Source organism: Colius striatus, chromosome 4 (assembly GCF_028858725.1).
Source record: "Colius striatus isolate bColStr4 chromosome 4, bColStr4.1.hap1, whole genome shotgun sequence".
In the NCBI taxonomy this organism is placed as follows: Eukaryota; Metazoa; Chordata; class Aves; order Coliiformes; family Coliidae; genus Colius; species Colius striatus.
The window spans coordinates 14,147,800-14,161,640 of NC_084762.1; the positions used below are offsets into that span (position 1 = coordinate 14,147,800).

General features: G+C 36.4%; 1 long non-coding RNA gene across 2 annotated transcripts in view; it reads right to left on the reverse strand.

Moving 5' to 3' along the window:
* Positions 1-13,841, reverse strand: part of LOC133625397 (uncharacterized) — a 91,863-nt gene that overhangs the window by 52,383 nt on the left and 25,639 nt on the right. The window lies entirely within an intron of this gene.

Below are 13,841 nucleotides of genomic sequence, written 5' to 3' on the forward strand. Positions count from 1 at the left end.
GATTCTTCATAACAAAAATGGTCAAGCAAAAATATGAGGGCTCAAGAGAATGAATACTTTAAAAGCTAGAGACAAGAAGAACTTAAATTATCCCATAAGTGTTCTGTCACTGGCATGAGACAGGTGTAAATCACCCTCTATCATTAACCAAGAGTTTCATTTCAAAATGTATTACAGCCATCCAGAGATGCAATTGTAAGGCTGAAACACTTAATCACATGCTTGAGCAGGGATTTTTACTTAACGAAATGCAACGAGCAGTTTGAATTAACATTCAGTACAGGCACTTCATCTTAATCCCACAAGGGTTTCCAAGCTCTTTAAAACAAACAAGGAAACAAGAATACAAATACAAATGTTGAGTCTTAGGAATAAGACTTGTCAGCATTTTTCATATTTAAAGCCCTAATGAAAATTTTTCATTTGAAGTGTGTGTAGGGAACAGTTCATAACATTTTTCTGATTAGAATATCAGAAAACTCTTACTCTTTCCCATTCTAACAAATTCTCATCACTTAAGACGTTAAGGACAGGCTTCACTTCAAAGGAAAGCTGTGAATGTACTCTTGAAAACCTGACATCAAATTCAGTTGAAAGAGGAAAGCAGAAAGGCAAGCTTAAAAGAAGGAGGAATTCAAGAAACTTGGGAATGTTTCATAATACTCTAAGCACTAAGGTTTGCAATCAAAGAAATCATCCAAAGTAAACATCTTTTTACATATTAGCTCTTCCTCCAGAAGGCTTAATAGATTTGTTTCTGTTTAGCTAAAAACTGTCCAAGCTCACAGCATTTTCAGTCTGTAACATAAACTTTCTCTAAATTAGACCTTTAATTCTGAACACAGATAACTAATAAAAATCAAAGTTTTGAAAATAGTGACTTCTGCTTCTTGAGTTCTTTATTCCTAGTGTACACTTAAAGCTCAAAAATCCTCCAGGTACTAGTTTCTGCTGGAAAAATCCTTCCTGTACTCCCTTGGTGTCTGGGAGAAATGAGTCTACTGGCATTTCCACAAAAGGTTTGCAAAGAGAAGAAGGTTGTGTTTACAGGTATGGAGAGGCCTCTTAAATCTTCCCTATTTCCTTTCTGTGATCACTGAGGAACCTGATTTTCTCTAGTTCAAGAGATCAGAGGTGATTTTAGAATTGTCATATGATTCTTTTGGCATTTACTTATGAAACCTCTCATTTAATTTTGTTCCTACAGAAAAAAGTAATCCATCTCATCATACCTACTTATTTAAAAAAACAAACCAAACTAAAATAGTTACCAGTAACGCTTTGAAGACCTATATTCTCTGGCATTTCTGACATCAGATAATACAATTCTTTTCAAATGACTCTTTACTACATTAGAGTGCAAGTAGAAACACTTGCTAGAGCAGGATGAGGATTTTTAGATGGCAAAAGCCTCAGACTTTGCAAAGAACATTCACAAAAAATACAACTAGACAGTCACCTCATTCTAAATCAAAGAGAGAAATTTTGACATCTCAAGCTAAGCTTTAGAGTCCCTTGTTGGCACTGGCACAGAACATACAGTTCTGCACATAAGAATAAACAGAAAAGTTACATTACAGTTCCAGAGCTCTAACATTACCATAAAGGGAGGAAACAAGTATTTGTGTATTCTAATACTTGTCTAACCTCATGTTCTACAGTTAGTACAAAGACAAGGCTACCACAGGCAATTTGTAGCTAGTAATGACAAAGTGTCAGGGCCTGAAATGTCTGGTTGACTTCCTTTATACAGCTCCAAGATGAGTGGTTTGAAGGAAAAACTACAGGTATTTCAGCATTTCATATTTTCAGTTCATGTTTCCTTTTCAGAGTTGCCAGCTTGCCCCCTAGTTAGAAAGGAAGACTTACAAATGAAAGTTTTTATTGCATAAAAAATGGTTTATCTTGATAGGAAAACTATTGATTAGGTTGGAGAAGTATGGAGGGGTATTTACATCATATTTACCAATACTTGTGACAGGCAATTACAAAATATCAGCAGTGGATTCACTGCAGATGTGTAAATGACTAAAGGTCAGCTTCTTCAGTTAGTTTTTTCCCCTAGGTAAAAAATGTAAAACTTCACCTTTACACCCTCATAAGTGTATTAGGCAGTCAAGCAATTGTAAGGAGTGACTCCCCCTTTGTTCCTTATTGGGTATTTACACATCCTTTTCTCAGAAGGCAGTATTATTGAAATATTTGTCTTAGAGGGAAAAAAAGTAAAGAGATGCATCACTGAAATAAGAAAACACATCCAGGAAATGCTGTTTGTGTTGCAGGGTTTTTGGCCAGTTGGCCATCTGTTGTTGAGTGATTTTTTTAGTATATTATTATTAACACCAAGTAAACTGTGTCCTAAAACAGGTAAGCACAGAATACCAACAAGTAAAGCACTGCAAACTGTTATTTAAATCAATAGGTAGAGTATAAAAGTTTCATGTAGAACTTTAAATTGCTTTCTCCTTCACTCTTCTGCAGCTGGTGTGTGTTAGTATTCTGCAGGTTGGTAACTTTAACATCACACAATACATCCAGCTAATGAGATTGCAAGAACATTGTGCTCCTCCATCATTTTCTTATCAGTGACAGTCAGTCCATTAAAAGCTGTAACCCTGAGAAGTGAACTCCAGTCTCAAACTTTTGCATTCTGGAAATGGTCTTCCTTAGGCTGTTAATAGATAAGACGGTTTCAACATTTTGTGACAGTTCAAGACACATGGCCTCCAAGAACTGTTCTGAAACCAACAACAGACCTATTATCTCCTTTTAGAAAAGGGTGTTTTTTTTCATCCAGCACAATTAAGTGCATTGTGTGCTCTTGTGAGCTATAGGCTCATCTTCCAGGGTTGCATCTACCCTCATGGATACAACGCCCTTGTCTTCTCAGTTTTAATGAGTTTCTTCTAAGTGAATTCAAAGGAGGTAGAGACATTTCTTTCAGTCATGTAATAATTTAGAGATAGCTGGAGCTGCTGAATGAGAACATCTCCATTCATAAAGTCAGAAAAATAAAAAGGTAGTATTTAATACTGAAGGCTGTTGTACAGTCTTCACTAGCAAAAACACCAGATAATTGAATGTATGGGTCAGATTCTATTCTCTATGAGCTTATTGTGTGTAATGCTCTGGATTTGCATCAGCGTACAGAAGTAGTGCTTGGCATTGTAACAAGTCTCAAGCAAAGATTTGCTATTGATGATAACTGCAACCTGTGAGCGATCGATCATCCTACCTAGGAATGTTGACTATCCTGTATAGAACAACTTGATGAAAAACTATTCAGTCCTCTGGTCCTGTCATGATTTAACCCCAGCCAGCACCTAAGCACCACACAGCCGCTTGCTCACTCCTCTCCCATCCCATTTGGATGGGGAGGAGAATCACGGAATTTTTAGTAACTCAAGAGAAAGGGGCATCACATATATAAATAAGTCTGTATGTGTTTAATGTGAGGACTGAAGAGTTCACAGCTACTAGAAATTCTTGGATTTCTGTCAACATTGTTGTGTTTTTAAATATTAATAAGATTAATAAGAGATTCTCTGAGACCGCTGGGAAGGGAAATTGAGAGCCTGGCTTGTATGTGGTATTATCAACAAGTAAAAATACTGTCATTGCTCCAACTCAAACTTATTCCAATGACAAAGGAGAATTACGAGCCTACAGTTAAACTAAGCTTCTGCTTTGATATCCTGAAGAACCAGGTTCTCCTTGTTTACTACATCTATAGGAAAAGTATGTAAAAGTGCCTTTGATTACAATTAGCTATGTATGGTTTGCTCCTTTAAAAGGGAGTTTATTAGTCATTACTACTATGAAGATACGTTCAATGTATGTGTTGCATCATTTAAACAACAACCCATTAAAATTCAAAGAACTATACATGTTAACTTCCTCGTTAAATGTAGCTGGATTTGATCTGTATTCTCTGGCAGAGGGATACCAGGTATAATCTCAACAGAACAGTGGCAAGTAAGCTTCAACACAGATAAAGTAATGCATCTAGGCAAAAGAATCTAAGTCAAATCTAAGAAAAGCTGAAGTCAGAGCTGGCAATTAGAATTCAGGAGAGATCTTGGAGCTGTCATTAGCAATTTTCTAAAATCATTACTTCAGTGTGCTGTGGCAGCCAAAAAAAAGTCAAACAAATGCTGGATAAAATCAAATAGGGTATTCAGGAAAAATCTGAAAGCTTGGGGGGGGGAGGTTATACTCCTGAATAAAACCTTGTTTTGCCTGTCTCTCAAGGAGTGTATATAGTTCTCATCCAAGAAAGGTGTAAAGGAGTTTGAGATGTTTCAGGGAAGGACAACGAAAATGATGGATAGGGCAGCTGCTTTACGAAGACAGACTAAAAGGCTAAGGCAGTCTGGAAAAGAGATAGGTGAGAGGGATAGGATTTAAATTTACAAACCATAAATTGATTAATCATAGAACGATCATGACCATTATTCTGCTGAACAGCTCTAATAATAACTCCTTTTTCCTCCCCTCAATCTGCTAAAGGTATTTTTCCATTCTCCACAATATCAGGAAGTTTTAAGAGGTTTAGTCAACCAACATGTGACATGTACCTACGAGCATTGTATTGGCAACCGTAAAAGTATTGTTCTGGAATATACAGTCCAGAAGAACTCTTTGAACTTCAAATGCTATTTCACAAGTTTAAGAACTTTCTTAAGAGTATTTTAAAAATCCTTCTACCTGAAAAAAGTATCATATGGAGCTGACATTCAAGATATGTGAGCTTGAGAAATATCTTTGCTAGCTATAGTACAATTTTCCAGCTTTGAGTCAATTTGCATCTTCTATATTGCTGATGAGTGAAATGGCAACTCCTCTGGAAATGCCTGTATGTGCAGGATAACAGCTTTTCATTTTTAAGACAGAGCAAATAATTTAATAAAGACATTACTGTAAACCATTTCTACCTTTCAAAAGCAATGTATTTTAATACCAATTTTCAAAGTGCAAACCAACACAATCATATCTATATATAGTTAATCATATATAAGTACCTTGTAAATATATAGTCTGTCTAGCTTATAATGCAAGACTAAATTCACTTTCATTACTTTCTGGTTCATAGATGTATTCACAAATAATTCTCAATGCTGTAAATAAATGAGATTCAACTGTGACTCCTCACAAGAATGTAAAGTAGCTTTTCACAAACAAGTAGTTAAGATTCCCCATATTTTCACCGAAGTTATCTTAGAGAAAAGCCAGAGAATAGGCTGCTTTCTGCATTCCTGTGGTGTTTTGTTTCATGATGCCCTCAGATAAATGTGTTCATTACCACTGAATAGTATCTCTCAGGGGTCTCTTGAAGAACATAATGAAAAGAATATAACACTTCTTATTCAAAGATTTTCCTTTAGCCGTCCATAAGAATAGAACACAAACCCAAACAAAAACATTTCTTTTAGAGCAAGTTTTGCCATGTGCTTGTGGTATATCGGGTCCTAGGATTATCAGCCAGTGGGAGCATGCACCCGAGGAAAAAAGATAATAAAGGTGGACTTGCAGAGAAAAAGCTAAAAGCAGAAAGTTCTGGGAAAGCTTAAGGTAGGGTTTACGGTGGGTTTTTTTCCCCTTAAGATAAGCAAATGCCATTGTAGCATAACTAATGTACTGCATGTGTTCCATGTTGATAATGTGGTATCACCCACTTCAGGGGATCCTGCAGAGATTCAGTTTGCTTCAGAGGAGATCTATGAAATTGAGAAGTAAACATTGAACATTTTTCTACTGCCTTGATCTTTTCACACTGTACTGAGCATTTGTTTGTATGAGCGGTTCAAGCACAGCTAGGGAAGTGCTTGGACAGAGTACCGAATGAAGACTGCATGGAACCATTAACTGGTACCAGGACAAGCCCCACTTTGACACAGCTTCCTTTTTGTGAGATTGCACTGAAAAGGCTATTTTCTTGGACTTGGTATAGATTATTAGGCCAGAAATTAGAACTCATTACAGAAGCTCTCTACTATCTCTACACATTTAAAACTACAGCCAAGCCACTGCTAACATTGTGGGTAAAGAGAAGAAAGTAAATGTTAAGAGATGTGTATTATTAGTCAAAGAGAAGTGATTAAAAAAAAAAAACAAACCTATGTTCCTGTCCTCTTCATTCTGAATAATTTTATATTTCAGAACTCAGACACTGAATACACATAAAACATCTTTTCATTATTAACTGAGGTGAGTTAACCAAACACGCCTTGCTTTGCGTTGCTACCAATGTGTCAAGGGAATTGTTTTCAACTGCAGACACTGCTGCCTAACCCTTGTAACTCAAACACCTACGAATAAAAGTGTGCATATGTAAATAGTATTAATTGTCTTTAATCTGATTACAAGCAAACTAAAATAGTCTGACAACAGTGTGCTATTTTGTATCACTGACACAGTCTTTTACTAAGTATGAGTACAGCCACTAAAGGAGCAAGCAGAGGGTTATGGACGGTGTCATATAAAGGGCATCCAATTAACACAGAAGTGCAAGAAAGAGAAAAGGTAAGTGCAAAGGTGTGTAAATAGTATGGGCTGGATACACAAAGGAATGACTGACAAAACAAAGAAAATTCGATAAACGGGATTGGGACAGATTAGACTTCCCTTTTGGGGAAAGGAAAATGTCATAAAAACATCACACTTAAGTGCAGAAAGTCAGAGAAGACACAAGACTAAACCACTATGGTTTTGGCCTCTCATCAAAGATCTCTCCAGCCTGATTACTTGGACATCAGTGACTACAAACACCCAGAAGCACAGCTGTTGTTACCAAGTGGACATCACCAGCTCCATGTCATTGCATACTCTCAGATAATTCAGAATATAGGTTTGCATATGTAGTGATCATGATTAACACTTCGTAAGTACAGCTACAGCAAGAATTTTGACAATAAGGCACTCAGTAAAGTTTGAAAACTAGCCTAATCTGTCAGTTTTATTAACAATCCCATCACAGTAACCTCCGATTACCTGATATTTTCTACCTACATATACATGTATTCCACTGAAATATGCTGAATTTGAGCCATTTCCTCCGTGTCTTCAAATTATCATTTAGTACCTGTCTTATTGTCATAGTTGAGAATAAGAATATCAATATCCAAACTTACATAAATAAGAAGTATATAAGAAACGTTGCCTTGCAGTTTAGACTTTCTATTGTTATTTAATAGATTTGATACAGGGTGCAAATCTTACCTTGTTTTCCTCCCTAGAAACATATGCTGTTTCACAAATACTTTAAATGCAGTGAAGTTTGCCAGACTACAACAAGAATGGTTGCAGTATTGCTTTCATTTTATTACCATTGGCAATTTTAGGGTAATTAGCTAATTAATATGGTAATAATATTAGCAAAAACATCAGATGGGGATTAATTAGTCATACTAAATATCTCATATTTCATGAGTTATTTTATGGCCCAAGAGAAAAGCAAAATTAAATGAAGGCTTAAAAGTCTAGTTAGTAAGTAGTTCTCTTCCTATCTTTTAAAGCAACACAAAGAGCAGGAAGAAAACAAATATGTATTTGTTATTATTTAGGGTTGTGTACTCACAGAAAAATGTTATACCTTTATGTGAACCTGTTCTGCAACTGTGCCTGCCTGTCTGTCTCCTCTCTGGTCATGTGTCCCTTCACAAAACAGAATCAAAGTAATTGACATTGAAGCTGATTATTTATCACTGAGGAAAATATTTTTAATGGAAAAAAGATTATCATGTCACTATTAATACTGAAAGGTATTTAAAGAGAATCAGTATCACTGGGTGAACATACATTACAGAGCTTTATGAAATGCCTTTGGAAATTAAAACTGAAATGGAACATCAGAGCTCTTGTATTTATCTCTTCATGTTTAATTGTAATGAAATATGCGAGACGCAAGCTCTGGATGCTGAAAGTCTCCTATTCAGTGCATAGGGATAGCACAAGTAATGACAGTTTTCTCTGAATACCTCACCTGTAGTAACTACATGAACTACAGAAAGGGGATGTGGTGCAAAATGGATTATTATAATAAAAACCCACCACATTTTATGATTTGATATGATGTGTTGAATGAAAATATCAAATGACAATATTGAATAAAGGTATTTTACCAGTTTCTTGTAAGACTAGTGGAAACATCCTATTGTCCTCATTGTTTTGCATTAGCTGAAATGCAAATCTTCCAGGAACAAACTCAGCATATCAATTCGGTGTTAAATAACACTTAGCACATGAATCAGTTCTTTGGAGCATACACACTGCTGACCTCACAGGTTCAGCTTTTACTTTGTGTCAATTCTTGAACCCTGACTTTTGCAATGGTATGTTATTATTGATCATTGCAAGATCATAGCCTAGAAGTGCCAAAACTGAATCAGGATATTTGGTCCATCAGCCTTTCTACATATCATAAAAAAAATACATTCAAAATTCTTGAAACCTTGAGAGGACAATGAAATAGATTTCCTAATGAGTAACATGGGAATAAGTCAAACAAATTGTTAGGTTTGTATGTCATTTGTGGAAGTTTTTGTGGGTCGGGAGGAATATCAGTTTCTGGAATCAAAATTCTAGTCTCTGTATCAAAAGACTGGGGAGGAACTCCACTTGCAGAATCTAGATTAAGACTTTTATCAGTCCTAAATGTCATACTGCTAGATTTAAATTCTAACACATCAGTCCATTAAGACTAGAAATGTAAAGGACTATTAACCAAGTCATTAGAAAAAACTGTGGTCCAGAACAGTGACTACAAGGCCTTAAGGCAAAATTCCTGGATGACGCTCTGCAGTTACACTTTGCAGCTGTAACAGCAAAGGTGTTACGGCTTTGTCTGTCGACCTTAAAAATTGACAGGTTGACAGGTCTAGAGGTGACAGGGAAACAAAGATTTTGGAATGGCTGAAGTAATAAAATTAGGAGTTGAAGAGGCTAAGAATGCTGGCATCAAGAAAGAATTTGGGGGATAGGCTGTATCTGCATTCCAGCTCTTTGATTCTGCCAATGTATGCAAAAATCTTATTTTTCCATGTTTTCCATAAATGTCATCATGATGCAGAATATTTTTTTTTGCATTTTCCATATAATGCTACATAATTGCTACCTGTAATTATGCTTCCTATCAGCAGTGCCATCAGAGATATGCTGGTGTAAAATTTCATAATCAACACATTGCTCAAAGGAAAGGAAGAGGTGGACTTTACATAATTAGCAACAACAATATCAAATTCCTAGAGATGTCCAGCAACAATATCTTGCTGTTCTTCCAAAGGGAAGGAAGAATGGGGAAAAAATTATCTCCCCTTCACACTGCTTAAGGTCCAAATGGATTGTTTCCTTCTCTGGAGACATTCAAACCCACCTGGACCAGTTCCTGTGTGACCTACTCTAGGTGGTCCTCTAGATGATCTTTCGAGGTCCTTTCCAACCCTCAAGATTCTGTAATTCTGTGATTCTCATCTTGAAAGGCAAGTATCTTTCTTCATGGGGTGGGAGAACGTGTCTTGTAGATGCCTACCACTGTGCTTAGTTTTCTTAATGAGCAGGTCTGCCTACTATCCTCTGTTGTTAATAAAATCCTAAGAAATTAAAGGAGCTCTGTACTTCTGAAGGGAAAAGCTTGTAGTGCTAATAAAATTTATAGTCACAAGCTAACTATCATTGCAATCTCTCAAGAAGTAAACTGGCAGTGAAATGACTCTTGTTAGCCTAGAGATCTCTTTCCCACCTCAGAAAATGTTTTGAGTGAAAAACTTGTTTGAAATCTCTAAAACAAATTAATTCCTCTAGTAAGAGAGGGACTCTGGCAAGGCAAATGTTAACCTTTTTCATAGCACATATGTACACATTATATGACTCTTAAAATTCACTTCAGATACCAGCAGTATCTCTGGAGAGTTTATTACACTTGATTATTCCACTTAAGTATTCATAAATATTTATGCACCAATTGATGTTCTCGATCTAATCTTTCAGTGGCTGGTACAAATGTGTCACTAAAAAGAACAGTGAGGGAATATGCAATTAGCAATTAGTGATTCAAACATATCGTGTGAAACGTTCAAAATCTCACTTGTATAAAATAAGCTTCTTCATTAAACATATGGATTAGTTTAGTTTCTAAATGCAAGTCATCGCCAGAGAGCTAAGGCTGTTCTCTCAAGACTGAGTTATGAACCTAACATGACACATGAAGGCATAACCATTTACCTGAATAAGGTTACAAAAGCTTTGTTTACCCAATAATATGCAAATTTCCCATGATTGTTCCATTCCTTTTAAATTTTCTTTTCAGCCTTTCTTCAGCAGTTCTCTTGACCAGTCTGATGGCAACAACCCTGGATAGTCTCCTTACCAAGCACATCTGTATTCCTGGAGTGTTTTACCTCGTACAAACACCTGCTGATACAGTTTGCTTGATTCAGAAATTTATATAGGCTGGTTAATTTTGTCATCGAGATAGTAGCCAGATATTAGCATTCTTTTTTTTGAGAGGAAACTCATATGCAACATGAAAGTAAGTCCAGAGTGTTAAACCATCCTTTCCATTTACACGTTAGTTATGATCAAACACAACAGTGATTTATGAAGCACTAATCAGGCAGGCCTTACGTTAGCCCATTTTATCTGGAAGGAAAAAGATGTGTAATCATATTTTTTAACTGATTACTTAAACATGACTGAATTTTATTTTCTCCACAACAAAGTCCTAGTATCTAAGGTTCCCGTCACTTCAGGGGAAGACTTGGGTTAACATCACAACTAAATATGAAATAGACACTGCATGCCTAACTCTCAAAGATCTCCATGTGGTATTTCTTCTCCTCTTCTTCAGTTATATTGGGCTTGTATCCTTCTTCCACAAAACTGACCCACAGATTGATCTTTGCTGTCACGTTCTGAGGTATGCCAAAGACCCGCTTACTTGCTGATCTAATTACCCTGACTGCTACCCATGACCCCCTTTAATTTTGAAGCTCAGTCATGAGAAGGCTGTCAAGGAAAAACTCTCTTTGTGGTTTAGTTGAGTGAAGTTCATCACCCTGCATATGCACTTACTTTGCACAGTTAATGTCCCAATTGCCTGTGACTTGTCCCTGACTAGATTTCAACCACACAGACTCGTCCTACCAGTATACTGACACAAGTGTACAGATCCACTTCAGTGCCAGGTTTACAAACAGGAAAAAGAAGTAATTGATGAGAGCAAGCTGGCTGCCAGACACTGCAAAACAGGAGTTGCAAAAATGTTAATGCCAGAGCCCTGTGAAAAAAAAGCACTATGCTACTGCTGTGGCTCTTGTTCCTCAGGGAACTGCTGTGTGTCAGCCGCTGTTCCCAGAGACGCCTGATGCCCCTGGCAGCTCTCACATTGGACTTCCTTTCCTCACCTATTGCAGCAAAAGCCTTAAGCTTCTGCAGGACTGTCACCAGCATCACATCACTTTCAGATTCAATGAATTCAAAGAAACAGACAGTAGGGCAAACATATTCTGACCAATTTATTTTTTTTGTCCTCAAGGAAACAGATGTTGCAACTACAAGTGTTTTCTGGAGACTTTAGGAAAAGCCTGGCTTCATAATGAGTCAGCAGATGGTTGTAATAAGCCTGACTCTTTTGTTCAGGCTATTGCACTCTTATTAAGCTTGGTAACAAGAAAGACTCCTTTTAGTGATTGTTCTCCTTTGTGCTAAATAAGTGTCTTCTCTTACTTCCTGTAATTTTTATTAGAAAAAAAATCACATCTCTCTGAAGTAATAAGTTTGGGAGGTGGAAACCAACCATTTTAGGATATGGAAAATGTATCTTTGTTGTGAAATACAACTGTTCTTCTAAGACAAAATATAATTGGCCCGAAAACTAAAATACCTGTTACTTCTGTGCTCAAAAACTATCCTTCATTGTACAGGTGACAAGCAAAGGGGGAAAATCTCTTACTTGAACACATGGTCTTTCCACTACGTGATGAAACTACACCTATGTGCTCAGATTTAAATAAACATTCTTTCCAGCTTTTTTATATTTTCTAAGATCATGAGAAACAAGCTGAATTTGAGAATCTCATGCCAGGAATTACTTGTTCAGGAGAAGAGTTATTGCTTCCGTTAACATGCTTTGGGATTGGATATGTTAATGTACTTCCATTGCAGTGATACCATTTCTTGCTGTCTAACTCAGAGCTATAGGCAATGAACCGATCCTAACACTAACAACTGCCATTTCAAGTGACAAACTCTGACTCAAGGAGGATTATTTGTACATGTTAACAAGGTATCTATGAGTATCTGTTTTCTGTGAACTAAAATTTGATGTCACAACACAAGAGCAGGCTTTTAATATATTGGTCCTATTGCCCTCATTTGTGTAGTGTAAGTTATAATCAATGCAATGTTTTATTGCAGATTTGAGGCGTGTCACCTATGAAATCAGACAGTGAAGACAGATGCTATATACATCTTTCAAATGTGTATGAAAGACATGAACAGTTGACAGAAATTCAGAAGTTTCATATGTCAATTGAATGTCACTTTGGGACATGAATTCATATCATCCTTTGCTGAGATTCACAGTCATAATCAGTTTTGGCTTTACTAAAAACTTCAGCAAGGGAGAAATGATGCAGATATGGTATCATCAGAAACAGTAAGCATATTCATATTAACCAGCTTTTGGATATTTTTCTTTGAAACATGCAAATTAAAATGACATTGACAAGAAGAAGTCAGAGAGGCCTCAAGTGATTAAGGAAAAAAAGAGATGTTTTGGCTTAGGAACAAAAGGAAATGAAAGGAAAAGGATGGAGAATTCAGTTAAAACCCTTTATGTGCAGGTGGAGATGTGCAAAAGCGTATCATGAAAAAGAGGGTAGATGCGTTCCTCAACTTACACAATATAATAGATTGTTAGTGAAGAACCTCTTTCTCATCCAGAGGCACATTTTTGTACCAGCCATGAAGAAATCAAAATAACAACAGAGAAGAGTATTATGTAATAGAGATTCTAAACATTCTGCAACAAAGAGTCTGTAAAGATATGGTTTCTTTTCATCAGAAATAACCTCATTGCTAGTTTGGAAACAGTAAGAATTAGTGACCTCACAGAAGGATCAGTGTTGTTCAGAAGACATATGAAAGTCAGTAAATTAAAAAAGTACCCAATAACATAAACCATAAACTAGAAGGAAAGTTACAAGCATGCTACACATTCTCTTGTTGGAAAAAAACCCAAAACAAAAAGGGAATTTATTGCTTGTCTAAGAAAGCTTTCTTAAAGTACTAAACGTGGAGTTGAAATTACCCAGATCAAAAGTAGCAGATATACAAGCAATTTTAAGTAGATCAAGTTTATAGCTGAAAGATGACATTTAAGTACAAAGTATGAATGAGTTATGGCCTCCTTCCCTCTAAGTGCTCCAGCTAGATTCTCTTTTTGAACACTGTCATAAAGACAGAGGAAGCGCCCAGTTTACCAATCTAGGTAAAATAAATATCAATATTCCTCACCTAGGATTCTGTAACCACATGAGTAAAAATGTCATAGAACGAAAAACGTTTTGGTTTGAACATGCAAAATATGAACACTCCAGAATACCCTGAACATTCAAATATCTGGAATACTGATCATGTCACTGAATTATCACTGGGACAGACAGAATCCTTTCATTCCACACCAAATATTCAACCTCTTCTACACAGAAACAACTACAGCTTGGAATAAAATTGACACATCTGAGGAAAGAATGTTGCCTCATGTAGAGAAAATTGCTTTTTCTGTCTCCTTTTACTAGATCAGCATGCAGACAGACATTAGCTAATAGTGCAAAAAAAGTAAG